Source organism: Monodon monoceros, unplaced genomic scaffold (genome assembly GCF_005190385.1).
Source record: "Monodon monoceros isolate NGI ecotype Baffin Bay Population unplaced genomic scaffold, NGI_Narwhal_1 Super_Scaffold_6, whole genome shotgun sequence".
NCBI lineage: Eukaryota > Metazoa > Chordata > Mammalia > Artiodactyla > Monodontidae > Monodon > Monodon monoceros.
The window spans coordinates 7,381,825-7,401,312 of NW_021703783.1; the positions used below are offsets into that span (position 1 = coordinate 7,381,825).

Sequence of the window (19,488 nt, forward strand, 5' to 3'; positions counted from 1 at the left end):
TTTGCAAATATTTTCTCTCATTCCATAGGTTGCCTTTTCACTCTGTCAATTGTGTTTTTTGATCTATGGAAGTTTTTAAGTTTGATGTAGCTTCCAGTTATCTCTTTCTGCTTTTGCTGCCTGTGCTTTTGGTGTCATAGTCAAGAAATCATTGCCACATCCAATGTCATGAAGATTTTCCCTTGTGTTTTCTTCTGGGAGTTTTATAGGTTTAGGTCTTACATGTATTTCTTTAATCGTTTTGAGTTAATTTTTGTATGTGGTGTAAGATAAGGGTCCATCTTCATTCTTTTGCATATGGATATCCACTTTTCCCAACACCATTTATTGAAGAGACTGTCCTTTCACCATTGAGTGGTCTTAGCACTCTTGTTGAAGATCATTTCATCATATACATGAGGGTTTGTTTCTGGGCTCTCTGTTCTCTTCCATTGATCTATTTGTCTGTCTTTATGCCAGTACCACACTGTTTTGGTTACTGTAGCTTTGTAATGTTTTGAAACCAAGAAGGGAAAACCCTCCAGCTTTATTCTTTTTCAAAATTGTTTGGCTATTCAGGGTCCCTCAAGATTCCACATGAATTTGTTTGTTTTTTTGTTTTTGTTTTTTTTTTTGCGGTACGCGGGCCTCTCACCATTGTGGCCTCTCCCGTTGTGGAGCACAGGCTCCGGACGCGCAGGCTCAGCGGCCACAGCTCACGGGCCCAGCTGCTCCGCGGCATGTGGGATCTTCCCAGACCGGGGCACGAACCCATGTCCCCTGCATCGGCAGGCAGACTCTCAACCACTGCGCCACCAGGGAAGCCCCGCATGAATTTTAGGATGGATTTTCTTTCAAAAGTGTGATTTTACTACACCATACATTTTGCTCTGCAATTTTTCCATTAAAACATATATTGGAGATACTTCCCATGTCAGCATAAATATCTATATTAAGAGAGGTATATTCTTTTGAATAATTACCTTATATATACATATTATAATAAATCAATATCATATAGATAACCTGTCAGTCTTCTGTTTTCTAGTTATTGCATCAATGAGCATGCTTGTCATTGCAGAGTAGTCTGTATGGTAAATTACTAAAAGTAGAAATATTGGATCAAAAGGTCAAGGCTGGACTATTTACAATAGCCAGGACATGGAAGCCACCTAAATGTCCATCAACAGAGGAATGGATAAAGCAGATGTGGTACATATATACAATGGAATATTACTCAGCCATAAAAAGGAACGAAACTGGGTCATTTGTAGAGACATGGATGGACCTAGAGACTGTCATACAGAGTGAAATAAGTCAGAAAGAAAAAAAATATCGTATATTAATGCATATATGTGGAATCTGAAAAAATTGGTATAGACAATCTTATTTACAAAGCAGAAATACAGACACAGACTTAGAGAACAAACGTATGGATACCAAGGGGAAAGGGAGGGTGGGATGAATTGGGAGATTGGGATTGACATATATATACTATTGATACTATGTATAAAATAGATAGCTTATGAGAACATACTGTATAGCACTGGGAACTCTACTCAATGCTCTGTGGTGACCTAAATGAGAAGGAAATCTTGGTGCTCTGTGATGACCTAGATGGGTGGGATGGGGGTCCAAGAGGGAGGGGACAGGCATACATATAGCTGATTCACTTCGTTGTACAGCAAAAACTAACACAACATTGTGAGGCAACTATACTCCAATAAAATTTTTTTTAAAAAGGTCAAGGCTGGGATGGAAGTTCCACAAGGGAAGGGATTTTGCTCATCGTTGTATCCCCAGTGCCTATAACAGTACCTGGTATGTACTAGGTGCTAGGTGCTAAATAAATAGTAAATGAATAATAAACCCCAACAACCAAACACATAAGTAAACAAATAAGTAAATAAATAAGATATAACTCTTGAGCTAAGTCTCAAAAATTGAGAAGATATTTGCCAAAATATGGCAGACAATGCTCATTGGCTTAACTACTCACACAGCATCTTTCTCCCTAGCCATCTTCAAACCATGGGTAGCTATTTGATTTAGTCTGGCCAGTGACATATAAATGGAAAACTTCTGGGTGGGGTTTATGGAAAACTTTTGCTCTCTTAATAAAAAGAGCAAGTTTCAGTAGGCACACCAATGAACGTTTTTATTTATTCTTCCTGCATGGAAAATGGATGTAATGCTTGAAGTTTCAATGGCCATCTTGAGCTGACAAAGCAACAAGCAGGAGGATCAAGGTCTGCATGCTAAAGCAAGTCCAAAAGATAGAAAGGGCCCTGGTCTCTGCCAGTATTATTGGGTAATTTTGTCAACCTTGGAATGTCAACCTATGGACTTCTTCCCTATTTGTTTAGCAATTGCTAGTTGCTTTTCTGTTATTTATTGCCAGAGGGATTCCTAGCTGATACACAGACAGATGAAAAATTCATTCTAAATGGATAGAGAAAGCAAGGACTTAAAGTAAGTTTACAACAATAGGGAGAGGGAGAAAAATATGGATTTGAAGTGTACTGGACATGACTCAATTACTAGTTTAATATTGATGAGCATATTGCAGAGAAAAGTTAACAGTACTGCATTTTATCTTGCCTGATACACTATTGATATAAATGACACCATTATCTAATATGCTACTTAAACAAACCTCATCTGATTAAATTATGATACACTACTGATTGTAAAATATGTCATGATTAAAGAGATGTGAAAAGATGTGTATCTTAGAATCATTAAAAGCTGGTAATAGCTAATATTTGTAGGTACTATATGCTTGGCATTGTGCTAAGCACTGTATTTCACTTATTTTGCTCAGAAATTTATAAAACAGTTATGGACTTATCCATTTCAGAGATGATAAATAGAGAATGACTATAGGTTTCTCACTAGGGCTCTAGTGGATGATCTTGCTAGTAACAGATGTAGAGAAACTATCAGGTAGAGTCTTAGATATATTGGATTTGAGGCTCTCGTGAAATTCAGCGAAGCTGTTCAGTAGGAAGTTGGGTATAAAGTTCAGAAGTGAATGCAAAAAAGAGATTGATTAATTGGGTCATTCATCCATTCAGTCAATATTTAAGCCTGTTATGAAACAGACTCTGTATTAAGTACTGGGATATGGTGAAGCAAAGCAGTCAAGTGGAGAAGATGGATATTATTTAATCAGTCCACATATATTTTAATGCATACTTTGTACCAGACACTGTTCTGTGGTTAACAGAGACCATATGTTTCTGCCATTGGGGAGTTTACATTCACTTGCATCAAAATTAAGAATGTGGCTTGTGAAAAGCATGTGAGCATGCTGACAGATCTCACTTTAAATTCACGACTGTAGACTTTGGTACAAACACAGCCTCCATGCAGTGCTATTATACTGCTCAAGTAATTTTATCCTCTCACTCTCCCATGTCATTGTTTTTGTAAACAATGCCTTCTTTTCTCTCAGCTGATGACATCGCTTCTTAATTTACTGAGAGAATAAAAGCGATCAGAAGTAAAACTTCTGATCAGCTCACCAATACTGAAACTACCAAGCTCATCTGCATGTGTACCTATGTACTCTGTCTTCTCTTGTGTTGCACTGGGTGAACTGTGTATGCATCTAAATCCAAACCATCATTTTACTTTTTTTACTGGAACTTATTCCTTTTTGCATACTCAAAAACTTCATTACTAGATTGATTTACCTCTCTCTACTACACCATAACTTTATTATTTTCATTAGCATATAAATATATATTTCATCTGTGAGAAAACAAATTCTCGACTATACATATCCCTCTACCTCCCCATTTTTTGTTCCCTTTTCCACAAATCTCCTCTCAATATTTGTCCAAACTTACTACTTCCACTTCTTTTCCCATTATTTCATGAACTGACTCTCATCAGGCTTTATCTCCACCCATCAGTCACCTGTGATCTCCATGTTGCCAATTTCAGTGGTCAATTCTCAGTTCTCATTTTATTCTATCTTTCAGAAGCAACTGACATAGTTCTTGAAATCCTTCCTGAAGCAATTTCTTCACTTGAATTTCAACATCCTGCACTTTGATTCTGTCAGTCATTTTCAGAGTCTTTTACTATTTGTTTTCCTGACACTTAAACATTGTCGTGTCTCAAAGTTCAGTCTTCTAATTTCATCCCTTCTCAAGTCACATTCTCTCCAAAGGGATCTCTCCTTGTCCTAGGGCTTTAAATGCTGTATTTAGAGATTATTTAAACTCTCATTCTCAAACAATTTCTCATTGCAAAGTATCTATCCCTGATTGCTCCCTTCTGATTCAGAATTGTATTTAGAACTGCTTACTCTGACTCTCCACTGAAGTCTTATAGGCACCTGATACAACAAGTTCAGAATTAAACATCGCACTCTTCTTCTCTTCCCAGTCGTTTTCCTCTCAGTAAGTGGTATCTCCATTAAACCAATTGCTTGGGCCAAAAATATGTGGATTCATCCTTGGTTTCTTCCTTTCTACTACTTCCAACCTAAAGTTTAGCAGCAAGTCAGAATATATCTTTAGTATGCTCACTTTTCTTTATTTCATCTATGCCATTCTAGTCCAAACAACCATCATCCTTTGCCTCTACTAGTGCAAGGGTCTCCTAACTTGTATGCATGATCCTACCACTGCGCTTTCACAATCCACTCTGTCACAAAAGCCAAAATAAATCCTTTAAAATAAAAATCTAATTACATCATGCCCTGGGAAACTCCTCTAACAGCGCTCCATGATCCTGAAAATAAAGTCCAGAATTTTTATCAAAGCCTACAAGACCCTACAGGATTTGGCTATTTCCCTCCCATGGTCAGATCTCATTTTTATGGCTTGACCCTGTCTTTTTTTTTTTTTTTTTAAGTTTATTATTTATTTAACATCTTTATTGGAGTATAATTGCTTTACAATGGTGTGTTAGTTTCTGCTGTATAACAAAGTGAATCAGATATGTTCTCATATCTCCTCCCTCTTGCGTCTCCCTCCCACCCTCCCTATCCCACCCCTCTAGATTCTCACAAAGCACCGAGCTGATCTCCCTGTGCTATGTGGCTGCTTCCCACTAGCTATCTATTTTACGTTTGGTAGTGTATATATGTCCATGCCTCTCTCTCACTTCTTGACCCTACCTTATTCACTCTGCCGCACTCATGCTGGTCCCTTTCCTGTTTCTAGAATACATAAGTCCTGCTTTTTCTCAGGACCTTTGCACTCCCTGTTTTCTCTTCCTGGGGCACTTGGAATATGCATAACGTTTTCTCCTCTACTTCATTCATTTCTCTGTACCAGTGCCTCCACACAGAGGCCTTTCCTGACTACTCTACTAGAATAGCAGTCCTCTGCACATTGTCCTCTATTTCCTCACCCTCTTTTTTATTCTTCATAGCATATTTCATTACACATATATATGTGACCATATAACACTGTATATAAATATAAGTGACTATATGACATAAAATATATTACATGTAACTATATGATACTATGTGTGTATATATGTGCACATATATATTTACTATTATACTATACTATTATATAGTATATATATGTATTAATACCCAGAACAGTGCCCAGTTATTATATTAGGTGCTCAATAAATAATTCTTGAAGGAAAAAAGGACTAAAATTAATATATAAAAGAACACTGTTTTGGCAAATGTTGGTCTTTATATTCAGTTTTTCAAATGTGATTCCAATGTCCACAGAGTTGTCTTTCCCAGCACAGTTATTTGCAAAACTGATAAGCATTCCTTTTGTGCGTTTAGTCACTGATAGAACATGTAGAGCTGAAAAAGCTAAGAATTGAGGACTTGATGCCTCCTATTAGAGAACATTTTCCAAGTTAAAATGTATTTATTAACATTCTAGGGACAGTAATTTGATTGTGAATTAAGCTATGAATTTACTAACAGCTATGTAATTCACATTTCTCTGTTTTTTATAAAGACATCATGGTTTCTTTAGATTCCTTGCCAATATTACATTAGACAATGGCAACTTCATCATCCTGTGCTATCAGTAATTTATTCCTTTCCTTTATTTCTGTCTATCCATCCATAACATTAATTGCACACACACTGAGTTCAAGGTGAATAACTCTTCCTGAAAATGCAATGAGGTTCTTTCTTTGTGAACTCATGTGGGTGTAAAACGTTGACATAAAGAAAGCACTGACAACTGGGGCCTGGATATTACTTGAACAAACATGACAGTCAGTGTGACACTGCTGGAGCAATTTCTTAGAGCAAAGTACCAATGACACATCCAATAATATCAAAATTGTTTGAGGACAGAAAAACAAGGAACTCAAAATTCTTTTTATGAACTGAGGATAGCCTTGGTTTCCAAACCTGGCAAGGATAACACAAAGAGACTAATTTCACTTATGTATACCAATTAAATGTCTTAACTGAAAATTTAGTAAACATAATCCAGCAGCACATTAAAGAATTACTGATTTTATGCCATGACCAAGTTCATTTTATTTCCATAGATGTAGAAAGGCATTTGACAAAGTTAAATATCCACTGAAAGTCAGTACCATGCTTAATAAGAAAACATTAAAGTATTTACAGTAAGTCAGAAGTAAGACAAAAAGTGTTCAGAAGTAAGACAAAAAGTGTATCTCCACTACTCTTTAAGTTTGTTCTACAGGCTTCATTCAGTACAAATAAAACTAAACAAAACAAAACAAAATAAAATAAATAGGTAATAAGTATAAAGGAAAAGGTAAAGTTAGCATCATTTAAATACCAGATAATTTTATACTTGCAAAATATAAAAGCACTAGAGTTGGATAGTTCTCCTAGGATTTCTTCACTTTTTAAAGATCTTACTTCTCTCTCCTCTTCCACCTGTATCATTTCTAGATTTCCATCTTTGAGCTCACTAATTCTCTCTTCCATATGGTCTGCTCTATTTTCAGTGCTTTCTAATGCATTCTTCATCTTATTTATTGAGTTCTTCATCTCTAGTTTCTGTTTGGTTCCTTTTTAGAGTTTCAATCTCCTTGATAAAGTATTTCTTCTGTTCATTAATGTTATTCCAGGGCTTATTGAACTGCCTTTCTGAGTTTTCTTGTAGCTCCTTGAGTTTCTTCATAACAGCTATTTTGAATTCTTTATCAGTTAGACTGCAATATTCCATGACTTTAAGTTTGGTTCTGGAGCATCGTCATTTCCCTTTTCTGATATCATGTTACCATGGCTCCTCATGGTACTTGATGTGTTGTTCCTCTGCCAGGACACGTGAAGTAGCAAACACCTTTCTTCTTTGAGTAAAACTTCTTTCTTTTTAACTTAATTAGAAAGATTCAATAGGTTAATAATTCGAGGACTTTCTTTTGTTTTCCAGTGGGTGGCACTATAGCACAAGTTTTTTGGGTTTTCTTACCTGAACTACTGCCTCCAGTTGTATCTGAGAATGGGCACTTTCCACCCTCAACTGCCTTTGTCAGAGGTGTTGCCTGGTGCCCTCATTGTCGCTGCTCTCGCCTCCAGGATCATGGGTGCCTTGCTGCTCCAGTGTCACTGGCATCACCACCTGGAGCACCAGGATGGCAGGTGCTCTGACACATCCAGGGCCTCCTGGGTTGTAAGCTCTGGTGCTGTGAGGGGAGGAGAGGTGGGGATCCAGGGTCATGGGTGTCTCTGCCATGGCTGGGATTCTTGGGTCATGGGTGCTGCCACTGTGTGTGTGTGGGAGTCGAGTTGCAGGCACCTCTGTGGCTGGAGGAACAGAGTCACCGTCCCTGCTGCCACTGTTGTCCGATACCCTGTGGCTGCGGGTGCCTCTGCAGCCAGGAGGCCAGTGCGCTTCTTCCCCTGATGCTACCAAGTTGTCTGGGGCTGTGGGCTCAGCCATTAAGGCTGACGGTCCAAGACTGCAGGCACTGCTTTCAGTGTTGCCCTGGCTCTGCCTCCTTTATGTGTCCCAGTCCACCCACCTTTAGATGTATAGATGTTTGAAATTCTCTGATGTCCTGGTGTGTTGGACAGAAGCACCTTTGTTTAGCTGTGGATGTTTTACTGGTTGTAGATTGAAGGGGAGAGATAAAGAGAGCATCTCACACCACCGCGATGCTGATGTCACACCAAAAAGATTGTTCTTGCACTGGTGGGAGATAATGGTGCTTCAGATTAAGATTTAGAATGGAGGTAGGGAGAGCAAATTTAGCTGAGTTAGTGATGATAATGCCATTGCCAAGATAGTTCATACAGGAGGAAAGGAAAAGTGAGAAGAGGGCAAGAGTTTGATGTGGTTATAAGACATCCAGGTAGAAGATGTCCAGAAGGCATCCTACCTCTTCAGCAGGGATATCCCAGGGTGATGCTGTGTTCTTCTTATTGTAACTATCAGGTGGCACATGTTTCCATTTCTCCCATTTTGGGTGATATTAAATTCAATCACTTGATTAAGGTGATATGTGCCAGACTTCTTCTCTATAAAGTTATTTTTTTCCTTTGTAATTAATAAATATTTTATGGGGAGGTACTATCAGACTATGTAAATGTATTTATTTATTTGTTTATGCCAGTATAGTCATGTTTTCCTAACTTATTTAATGGGTTATCATCTGTTATTTCATTATTTATTTTGATGCTCAAATAGTCTCAGATTTGGCCAGTAAAAGTCCATTTAAGCTGGCTTCTGGGTCCTTTTGACATGTCCTCATCCTTCTTGAGCAATTATCTTCTGTTCCAAGATATTTCAGGCTCATCTTATAATTTTCCTCCTCTTTTTTTTTTAGCAAATGACATTAGAAATCAAGAACTGGGCTGCAGGCATGCCCATTATTTTTATGGTGTCCCTACTAGGCTTTCTCAGCAAATAGAGCTGCAGAGTTTATGTATGTTTAAACACATAAACATGTACATACATTCATACATCCTCTGTTTGGCTTCTGATGTCCCACACATACACTACCCCTCCATAAGGACACCTTCCTCCTCTTGCTCTGGCTCTGACAGCTTGAGCCAGGCTACCCTCCTTTGAGAACCTTCTTCTCACCATTGTCCAAGTTGTACACCCCACCATCTACTGTCTTAATTCTCTTCAACCCCATGTGACATCTATCTTACCTAGCCCCATCTAGTGGTGTTGGGCTGGATTATTCAGAAAATGAAGGGAAGAGGCAGAGAGCTGACTTTTAACTCCTTTTGTGGCTTGCTACATTTTTCAAATTTACTTTAGTAGCCATGTGCTGTTTATAAAATAAACAAAATGAAAGAAAAATAAACAAACAGACAAGCCTAGACAGATAAACAGGATTATCTTGGTAAATGCTATTTATTCTGTGAGGAAATTAAGTTTAATTCCTTCAGGGGTTGCTTAATTAGTATCTAGTTAAAATAAATAGAAAAGCCACTTTGTGGCTTGTCTTCTCATTTTCTTGATAGAGTCTTTCACAGAGCAGATTCTTAATTGTAATGAAGTTCAGCTTATCAATTATTTCTTTCATGGATAGTGCCTTTGGTGGTGTAGCTAAAAAAGTCATCCCCATAACAAACGTCACCTAGATTTTCTTTTATGTTGCCTTCCAGGGTTTTATAGCTTTGTATTTTACATTTAGGTCTATGATACATTTTGAGTTAATTTTCATGAAGAGTGTAAGGTCTGTGTCTAGATTCCTTATTTTTCTTTTCTTTTCTTTCTTTTTTTGCATATGGATGTCCAATTGTTCTAGCATCATTTGTTGAAAAGGCTATCTTTGTTCCATTGTATTGCCTTTACTTCTTTCTCAAAGGTCAGTTGACAGTACTTATACGGGTCAATTTTGGGGTTCTCTATTTTGTTCCACTGATCTGTTTGTTTCTTCTTTCACCAGTACCACCCTCTCTTGATTACTGTAGCTTTACAGTAAGTCTCAAAGTTGGGTAGTGTCAGCCCTTTAACTCTGTTCTTTTCTTTAGATGTTGTGTTCGGTCTTTTGCCTTTCCATATAAACTTTAGAATAAGTTTATTGATATCCAAAAACTAACTTTCTGGGATTTTGATTGGGACTACATCGAGTGTATAGATCAAATTGGAAAGCACTATCATCTTGATAATACTGAATCTTCCTAACCATGATCATGGAATATCTCTCCGTTAATTTAATTCTTCTTTGATTTCTTTCATCAGAGTTTGATAAGTTTTCCTCTTATAGGTTTTATATACATTTTGTTAGATTTATACCTAACTATTTCATTTTTGGGGGTAGATAATGTAAATGATACTGTGTTTTTAATTTCAAAGTTTACTTGTTCATTGCTGGTATATAGGAGAGCAACTGGCTTTTTATATTAACCTTATATCCTGCAACCTTATTATTACCACTCTATGTAGCTATCTGATATTAGTCACAGGAGGGTTTTTTTTGTTGTTGATTCTGTCAGATAGCTACACAGGCAATCATGTCATCTTTGAACAGAGTTTTATTTATTCTTTCTCAATCTGTGAAACTTTTAGTTCTTTTTATTGCATTATTGCATTAGTTAGGACTTCTAGTATGATGTTGGAAAGAAGTGATGAGAGGGGATATATTTCTCTTGTTCATGTTCTTAGTGGGAAAGTTCTAGTTTCTTGCCATTAAGTGTGATATTAGTTGTAAGTTTTTAGTAAATGTTTTTTATCATGTTGAAGAAATTCCCCTCTATTTCTGTTTTGCTGAGAGTGGGTTGGATGCATGGGTGTTGGATTTTGTCAGCTGCTTTTTCTGCATCTATTGATATCATGTAATATCAGTTTCTTCTTTAGCCTGTTGATGTGATAGGTTACATTAATTGATCTTCAAATATTGAACCAGACTTGCATACCTGGGATAAATACCACTTGGTCATTGTGTATAATTCTTTTATACATTGTTGGATTTGATTTACTAATTTTTTCTGAAGATTTTTGCACCTATGTTCATGAGGGATATTAGTCTGTAGTTTTATTTTCTTGTATATTTTGGTACAGTTTTAGTATTATGTTAATGTTGGCCTTATAAAATGAGTTAGAGAGTATTTCCTCTTCTTCTATCTTCTGGAAGAAATTGTAGAGAACTGGTGTAACTCTTTCCATAAATGTTTGATAAAATTCACCAGTGAACCCCTGGTGGTTTTTGTTTTGCAAGGTTATTAATTACTGATTCAATCTCTTCAGTAGATATAGGTCCATTTGAATTGTCTATTTATTCTTGTGGGAGTTTTGGCAGAAGTGTCTCTCAAGGAATTAGTCCATTTCATCTAGGTTATTAAGTTTGTGGGCATAGCATTGTTCCTAGTATTCCTTTATTATCCTTTTAATGTCTGTGAGATCTCTAGTAATGTCCCCTCTTTCATTTCTTATATTAGCAATTCATGTCACCTCTCTTTTTTTCTTAGGTGGCCTGCTAGAAGCTTATCATTTTATTGATTTTTTCAAAGAATCAGTTTTTTGTTTCATTCTCTCTATTGATTTCCTCTTTTCAGTTTCATTGATTTCTGCTCTAATTTTTAAATATTTCTTTTCTTATGCTTGCTTTTGACTTAGTCTGCTCTTCTTTTTCTAGTTTCCTAAGATGAAAGCTTAGATTACTGATTTTAGATGCTTATTTTTTTCTAAAGAATATATGCATTCAATGCTATAAATTTTCCTCTAAACACTGTGTTTGTTGTGTCCTACAAATTTAAGTATATTTTACTTGTTCATTGCTGGTATTTTAGGAAAGAAACATTATATTAATTTTTTTCTCCTTCAGAAACTCCTTTATATTCTCTAAAAGATGCAAAGACTACTAATGCCATATAGAAAATTTATAAAAGTCTTTTCATTTATCAACTTTCTGACAATATATTTCTAAAGTAGGAATTCTAGGACTAGCTGAGCGACAAGATATTAGAATTGGCCACTTAAAATCCTAAGATTCACATGGAGTCATAAGAGATCCTGAATAGCCAAAGCAATCTTAAGCATGAAGAACAGAGCAGGAGTCATCATATTTCTTGATTTCAAACTATATTACAAAGCTATAGTTATCAAAAGAAGATGGTACTGGCATAAAAACAGACACATTGACCAATGGAACAGAATAGAGAGCCCAGAAATAAACCCCCACATTTACAGTATATTGATCTTTGACAAGGGAGGCAAGAATACACAATGGGGAAAGGATAGTCTCTTCAGTAAATGGTGTTGGGAAAACTGGATATCCATATACAAATCTTACACCATACAAAAAAATCAACACAAAATGTATTACAGACTTTAACAGACCGGAAACTGTAAAGCTCATAGAAGAAAAGATAGAGAAAAAGCTTCTTGACATTGGCCTTGACAATGATATTTTAGATATGACATTAAAGACACAGGCAACAAAAGCAAAAATAGCTAAATGGGACTACATCAAACTAAAAAGCTTCTGCACAGCAGAGGAAACCATCAGCAAAATGAAAAGGCAATCTGTGGAATGGGAGAACATATTTGCAAATCAGGTATCTGATAAAGGGTTTATATCCAAAATATATTAGGAAGTCATAGAACTCAATAGCAAAAAAACAAATCATCTGATTAAAAAATGGGCAAAGACTATTTCTTCAAATAGACATTTCTCCAAAAAAGATGTGCAAGTGGCCAACAAGTATATGAAAAAGTGCTCAACATCACTAATCATCAGGGAAATGCAAATCAAAATCACAGGGAGATGTTACCTCACATCTGTCAAAATGGCAGTTATCAAAAAGAAAATAACAAGTCTTGGTGAGGATGTAGAGAAGAGGGAACCCTTGTGCACTGTTGATGGGAATGTAAATTTGTGCAGCCAGTATGGAAAATAGTATGGATATTCCTCAAAAAATTAAAAATAGAACTACCATATGATCCAGCAATTCCATTCCTATTTATCCAAAGAAAACAAAAATACTAATTTGAAAAGATGTATGCACCCCTATGTTCATTGCAGCATTATTTACAGTAGCCAAGATATGGAAGCAACCCAAGTGTCCATCAACAGATGAATGCATAAAGAAGATATGGCATATAAATACAATGGAATATTACTCAGCCATAAAAAGAATGAAATACTACCATTTGTGACAAAATGGATGAACCTGGAGGATATTATGCTAAGTGAAATAAGTCAGGCAGAGAAAGACAAATACCATATGATTTCACTTACCTGTGGGATTTGGAAAAAAATGAACAAACAAAACTGAAATAGACTCATAGATACAGAGAACAAACAGGTGGTTGCCATAGGGAAGGGGTGTAGGGGGATTAGTGAAATAAGTGTGGGAGATTAAGAGGCACAAACTTCTAGTTAGAAAATAAATGAATCATGAGGATGAAATGTACAACATGGGGAATATAGTCAATAATATTGTAAGAATGTTTTATGGTGAAAGATGGTAAGTAGACTTATCATGGTGATCATTTTGTAGTGTATAGAAGTATCAAATCAGATGTGTTGTGCATCTAAAACTAACATAGCGTTGTAGGTCAACTAAACTTCAATTTAAAAAAGAGAAATATACTACTGCAGAAATTGCTTTAGTCTTTGCTTGAAACTGGTTACTCCTCATATGACCATGCCATTGTCCAACCCCTCAGCCACTTTGAAGCCTGGCTGCTTGGCTGCTTCTATGCTATATTTGGACACAGGAATATTTTCTGAGACTGGGAGCTCTGTGGTCGAGAGTTGGCCTCACACAGCCATTTAACTCAGAGCCATTGGCCTCACACAACCATTTAACTCAGAGCTTTTACCCTGGGTACAATGATGGAGGGGCCCCAGGTGCCCACTATCCTGGGTCCCATAAACCTCCACCCACCTCCTGGTTTTGAATTCTTCCTGCCATCGGGGCTTCTCCTCTAACCTCCCTGCAAAAGACTTCTTTTTCCTCTTCCTCAGGAGCACCTAGAGTAATTTGTCCAAGTAGCCAGGGTTTTCACAAAGTTATCTTTAAGCAACCTCTGCTTCTAACCTTGAAAGTTCTTTAGGCAAAAGACACAAGGATTAGGCTACACTTTTGAAACAGGGAAGGGAAAAATACCAGAGGATAAGAATCAGCACAGATCACATTCTTTCCAAATCCTTTTCAGCAGTGAAACCAAAACGCTGGTTAATACTTTAGTAAATTATTCTTCCACATTAGGAAGGGGAAAATGCTGGGAAAACTGAGAGATGTTTTGTTTATTTTGGGAAAAGAAAAGTGGGCTTGTATACTTTCAGTTAAGGTTTGTTTGTGTAACTTTTTTTTTGAAAAAAAAAAGAAAAAAAGATAAAGGGACAGGGAAGAGCAGGCGGGTCTTGTTATTATTTGGGAAATTCCTGTTTTCATATGTATATATCTCCATAGCCTCATATTATTGAATAAAAACATGTAGAGACTTATGTTGTTCTGTATAAATTTTTTATACAATAGTGAATAAAATGACCCTTCTCCCAGTTTCTTCTTTGGTCCTTGTTTGATAATGCCATCACTGCCTCACACATATATATTCTTTCTGCTTCTGCAAGCAAAAATATGGTTCTGGGGGCTTACCTGGTGGCACAGTGGTTGAGAGTCCGCCTGCCGATGCGGGGGACACGGGTTCGTGCCCCGGTCTGGGAAGATCCCACATGCCACGGACCGGCTGGGCCCGTGAGCCATGGCCGCTGAGCCTGCGCGTCTGGAGCCTGTGCTCCGCAACGGGAGAGGCCATAAGAGTGAGAGGCCCGCGTACCGCTTAAAAAATATATATATATACGGTTCTGGAAATCTGGAATTTTAATCCCAGGATTCAGTAAAGAACACTAGCATTGAAACTTAACTGTTTTTTCTGGGAGCAGCAAGATGTTGGGAAAAGGTGTTTATCTTTGTTTCCTATTTCTACCATTCTTTATGAAAAAATGCATCAGCAATATTTGACCTTATGAAAAAGGGATCAAAATACATAGTAATAAGTGGTACTCTATGCGTCATTTGAGAGAAGGGACTAGTACACAGTTTCTTCTTCTCTCTTTGGAAAATATGAAGATGAAATTTAAAAAGTGGTCTGAACTGGGGAGAGAATTCTTAGACTTCTGGCTGACCTGCCCTTCTACCCTCCCTCCTGTTGGCCTATGTAATCCCTGTGATTGAGAATCCGTTGTTTTATACAAATTTCTTTCTCACATTCTAAATCAGATCTTTTGGATCATCTTCAAAGATTTCTTCCAAGTTTTCCATTGTGAAACCTGTGCCTTGTGATTATGGTCTACAGTAAGGCCAAGGAGAATAGTTTCTTACATTGCTTCTGGCTCTTTCTCTGGAACAGTTTAGATAAAATGAGATGTATAGAAAAGTCTCTGAGATGTTTAAAATACCATGCAAATATAAAATCACATCAATATTTGTTTTCCTCCCCAGAAAAAAAGAAAGAAAAGAAAACCCATATAAAAATTAAAAATGAATGGATAAAATTCCTTCACAAGTAGGTTGTGTAGGTTGAGAATTCTCTGACCAAAAGCATAGCTACTGAAACAAAACTGGACTTCTGAATCAAATGAGCATCCATTTCTCTCCTTTTCTTTTACTAATGGCCCATTTAAAGGATGCTGCACACAGAGATAGAAACCCACAGTAGGGCTGAAAATGAGAGACAACCTCATCAGGTTGATGGATAAGTTTCTTGCAAATTAACTGAAATGAATGAGGAATATACCTAAGGATGAAACAGCAGGGGGCGCAGCAGCCCAGAACATTGAGGTGTAGAGATTGAAGCCATTATTTTGAGCAGGAATAGATTCTAATCATGGCTTGCTCTTTCTGGTGACCAGATGCCATCCTGAAGCTATCCAGGAGCCCACTAAAAGTTGCCTCATTAGAAGAAAAGATACCCTATCACCTAAAAAATTCCAGTGGATTTAGGAGGTCTGTGTCAGAAACTAGGGTCAAAGACCCACTAGTCAAACAAAAGATTCTCCAAGTACTCTTATACAAGGGTTTTAGGAGCACTGTGCCAGGAACCAGGGATATATATGTAGGTTTACATATCTTGTGTGGTTTTTTAAATATGAATTTTAGAATCAGCATCTCTGATCCTAATGTAATTTGAACTGATTACATAAACTTTATAAATAAATTTAGGGAGAATTGACACGTGACATTTTTATAATGCTGACTTAACCTATCCAAAAATATAGTGTGTTTTAACATTTGTTCAAGTCCTTTTTTGTGTTCTTCATTACTAAAGTTTTTCTTATATATGTTTTAAACATTTCTTTAACATTTATTCCTGGGCATCCTGAAAAAAGTCAAATCCAGGACAATAAATGTACCCTCGGAATAAAAATGAAGTCAGAGTTTTGACTGTAGCATCCAACATTAACATTCAGAACTAAATAAGGGTATGCCTAACAGGTACTTTTAAGTAGAAAAAAATGACTTTAAGAAATTTAGGAATATTCCTCTCCGACTGTATTTGCTAGAGAATAGGAATTCTAATAGTCTTGGTCACAGAAGCCTCATAGGTGACCTAAGGTAGAGGTGCCTGTTTTGGAGCGATTTGTGGGTGTTGCTTTTGTCTCATGGAATAAATCTCATTAAGACTCATATGAAACCCATGACATTTTAAAAGACAGTTGTAGTAACAGAAGCACTGCCAGATGGGACATTAAAGAACAGACACAGTTCAAAATGAAAAGAGATTTCAGAGCCCTCAAACTTCTATAGACAGGAAGAAGACTGAGAATATATCTCAGCTGGAAACACGTCCTTTCTCGTGGAAAATAAAGGATGAACTAGAGTGTGGAGTGGATTCTGGAGCCACAGAGAAGCACTCTGAGGAAGCAAGACTGAACCCTAATTAGAGAACTGGCGACATGTGCCTGGTTAGATTTCAGAGTGGCTATGGACCATTAACTGATGTGTGTCTCCTGTTCTCTAACTTTTTGAACAGAAATATCTGTTACAGTTGTCTTGTGATTGTCCCCAGCAGAGTGGCAATAGATAACTTTTCTCTTTAGGTCACAGATCTTCAGATTGAGATGAACTATGCTTGAGGAACTGAAATTAAGGCAGATGACCCCAAGAAGTCTTATCTGTACTTGGACCTAATTTAGATGACAGGATCCTGCATTTCAAGCCTGAAGCAGATGTCATAATATGACAAGACATCTAATGTTGGAAGGGCACACGGATGAGTGTTTTCTACAGGTAAGAGAGATGCAGATGCTTAGGGGCCTTATGGAAGATCATGAAAGCTAGTGGCTAAAGATTGTTCCTCAATAAACCACACCTTCCAGTATTCACAGCCTTATGTGGTTCCCTTCCTTTGAATCTGAGCTTGCCCTATGGCTTGTTTTTGAAAAAGGGTCAATGATGGAAGTGGTACTATGTGACTTCCAAAGCTAGGTCCTAAGAGGCTTTTCAGTTTCTGCCTTGGTTCCCTAGAATGCTCGTACTTGGGGCACAGTCTCTTGGAATCCTGCTGCCATGTTGTGGGAATCTTGAGCCATCTGGAGAGGACATGTGTTGACACTCTGGTCAACGTTTCTAGGTGAGCCACCAGGTGATGGCCAGCATGAACGGCATGCCATCTGAGGAGCCATACTGGATACCCAGTCCAGTCGAATCTTCAGAGGACCACAGTCCTAGCCAACATCTGACTTCAAGTGCAAGAGAGAATCAAAGAGAATACTGCCCTGTAGGGTGAACCCAGTTAAACCATAGAACCATGAGAGAAAAATAATAAATTATTGTTTTAATTCATTACATTCTAGGTAGATTACTGGAACACATAGCTACACAGACACACATACACATACACACACTTGACTTGTAGCAGAGACTGGCTAGTTCTGCACCAAGTTTCTTTCCTTTTCCTTCTGAATACACATATTGACTGTCTCATCATACGACTGAGTTCTGGCTAATGGAGTATAAGTAAATGTGACGTACATCATATCCAGGTTTGCCATATTAAAACTTCCTGTGGGCGCCTTCACTCTCGCTGTTTGCTTGCTGGATGAGTATTTGGAAGTGACACATTCAAAATGACAAAGCCTCCATCTGCTTGGGTTACTGTGCTTTGTCACTGAGTTTTAGGGTTTACTGTTAAAGCAGCTAATGTAAAATTAACTAAATACACAGCTGAAACAAATTGGAAATATTTTATTTTGCATTTTACATTTGTGTTCATAAGTGAGATTGATATTTAATTTTCTTTTCTTTTTTGTGTGTGATTCTTGTGATATTAAACTCTTAAAATGATTTGTATAGGTATTCTTTTTCTGCTCTCTAAATAGTGTTTTTAGGATAAGGATTATCATTTCCTTGAAAGCTTGGTAAAATTTTCTGTAAAGTATTGTTACGCTACTCTCTTTTGTAAGTGAAGGAATACTTTTTACTCCTAGTTCACTTTCATTTATGGTCAATGGTTTATTCAATTTTTCAAAATAATCTAACCTCAATTTTGATAATTTGTATAATTTTTTATTCTTCTAGAGCATTATAATTTTCATCGAGGCTTTCAAATTTACCAGATATCTGTTTTATTAAACTTTAGAGTACTGACTCTTTGTTTTCTTGATTATATCATTTTGTTGACTTCCACTTTATTAATTTCTGTTCTTCACAATTTCTCTGTCAACATTCTTTATATTTACCTTTTTTCTCATTTTTCTAGCTTTTCTTCTAACTCATTTCATCCATTTAACAATCTTTCTTGATTTTTCCATACATATAGTTAGTTTAGGTTTATAAAATGTACTTCTATGTGTATCAGGTATTTAAACAAATAAATTAGGTATTTTGATATGTAATGTTTTAATTTTTGTTCACTTCTAAATGTTTGTAACTTTTATTGTTATTTCCTTTTAATTTTAAAGTTTTTATGTGGAGAATTTCAAACATACATAAAATTAGACAAAATAATAAAATGAATCCAAAAATATCCACAATATTATATTAATATAATAAACTACTAGACTCACAATGCTCAGTTCTAATATCCAACAATCTATGTACACTCTTGCCTTACCTAAATCCCAGCCACATTCCCATCTACATTCACCTAACCACTTCACCTTTCCCATTATAATTTTGAAGCAAAACCTGTAAATATTTCAATACATATTTCCAGAAGAAAAGGATTATTTTTTAAGCAAAAATGCATTATCATTATTATACATAAACATTTAGCAAAATATTTTAATATCACAAATATTTAAATATTCAGCCAGAAAAAATTTATAACTGCTTATTAAAATGTCATGATGTTTTAAAAAATGTCTTTGGAATCAAGATCAAAATTAGGTCTATACATTGTGATTGATTGATTGATGTGCCTTTTATATCTTTTTAATTCCATAGGCTCTCTCTGCTTCTCCTTCTGGGACATTTTATTTGTTGGATAAATCAAATTCTTTGTCAGTTTTCCACAGTATGGATTTTGCAAATTATATGCTCATGATCTAATTTAACACATTCATTACTTTCTGTACACATATAATCTACAATATGAGTTAAATTACTCCTGACTGTACATTTTAAGTATTTTTGTAGTCAATACCTTCCATCTGAAAGAATGATTCTGTGAG

At 36.5% G+C, this 19,488-nt stretch overlaps 1 protein-coding gene and 1 long non-coding RNA gene across 3 annotated transcripts in view; both read right to left on the minus strand.

The window, feature by feature from the left end:
* LOC114885223 (alpha-2-macroglobulin-like) overlaps positions 1 to 19,488 on the minus strand; it is a 73,542-nt gene that overhangs the window by 53,633 nt on the left and 421 nt on the right. The gene's annotated exons all lie outside the window — the stretch shown is intronic.
* Positions 6,899 to 12,455, minus strand: LOC114885230. The gene is made up of 2 exons (XR_003791043.1): positions 7,377 to 12,455; positions 6,899 to 7,281 (listed from the first exon to the last, which is right to left on the minus strand). It is a non-coding gene; the product is annotated as an uncharacterized LOC114885230 (long non-coding RNA).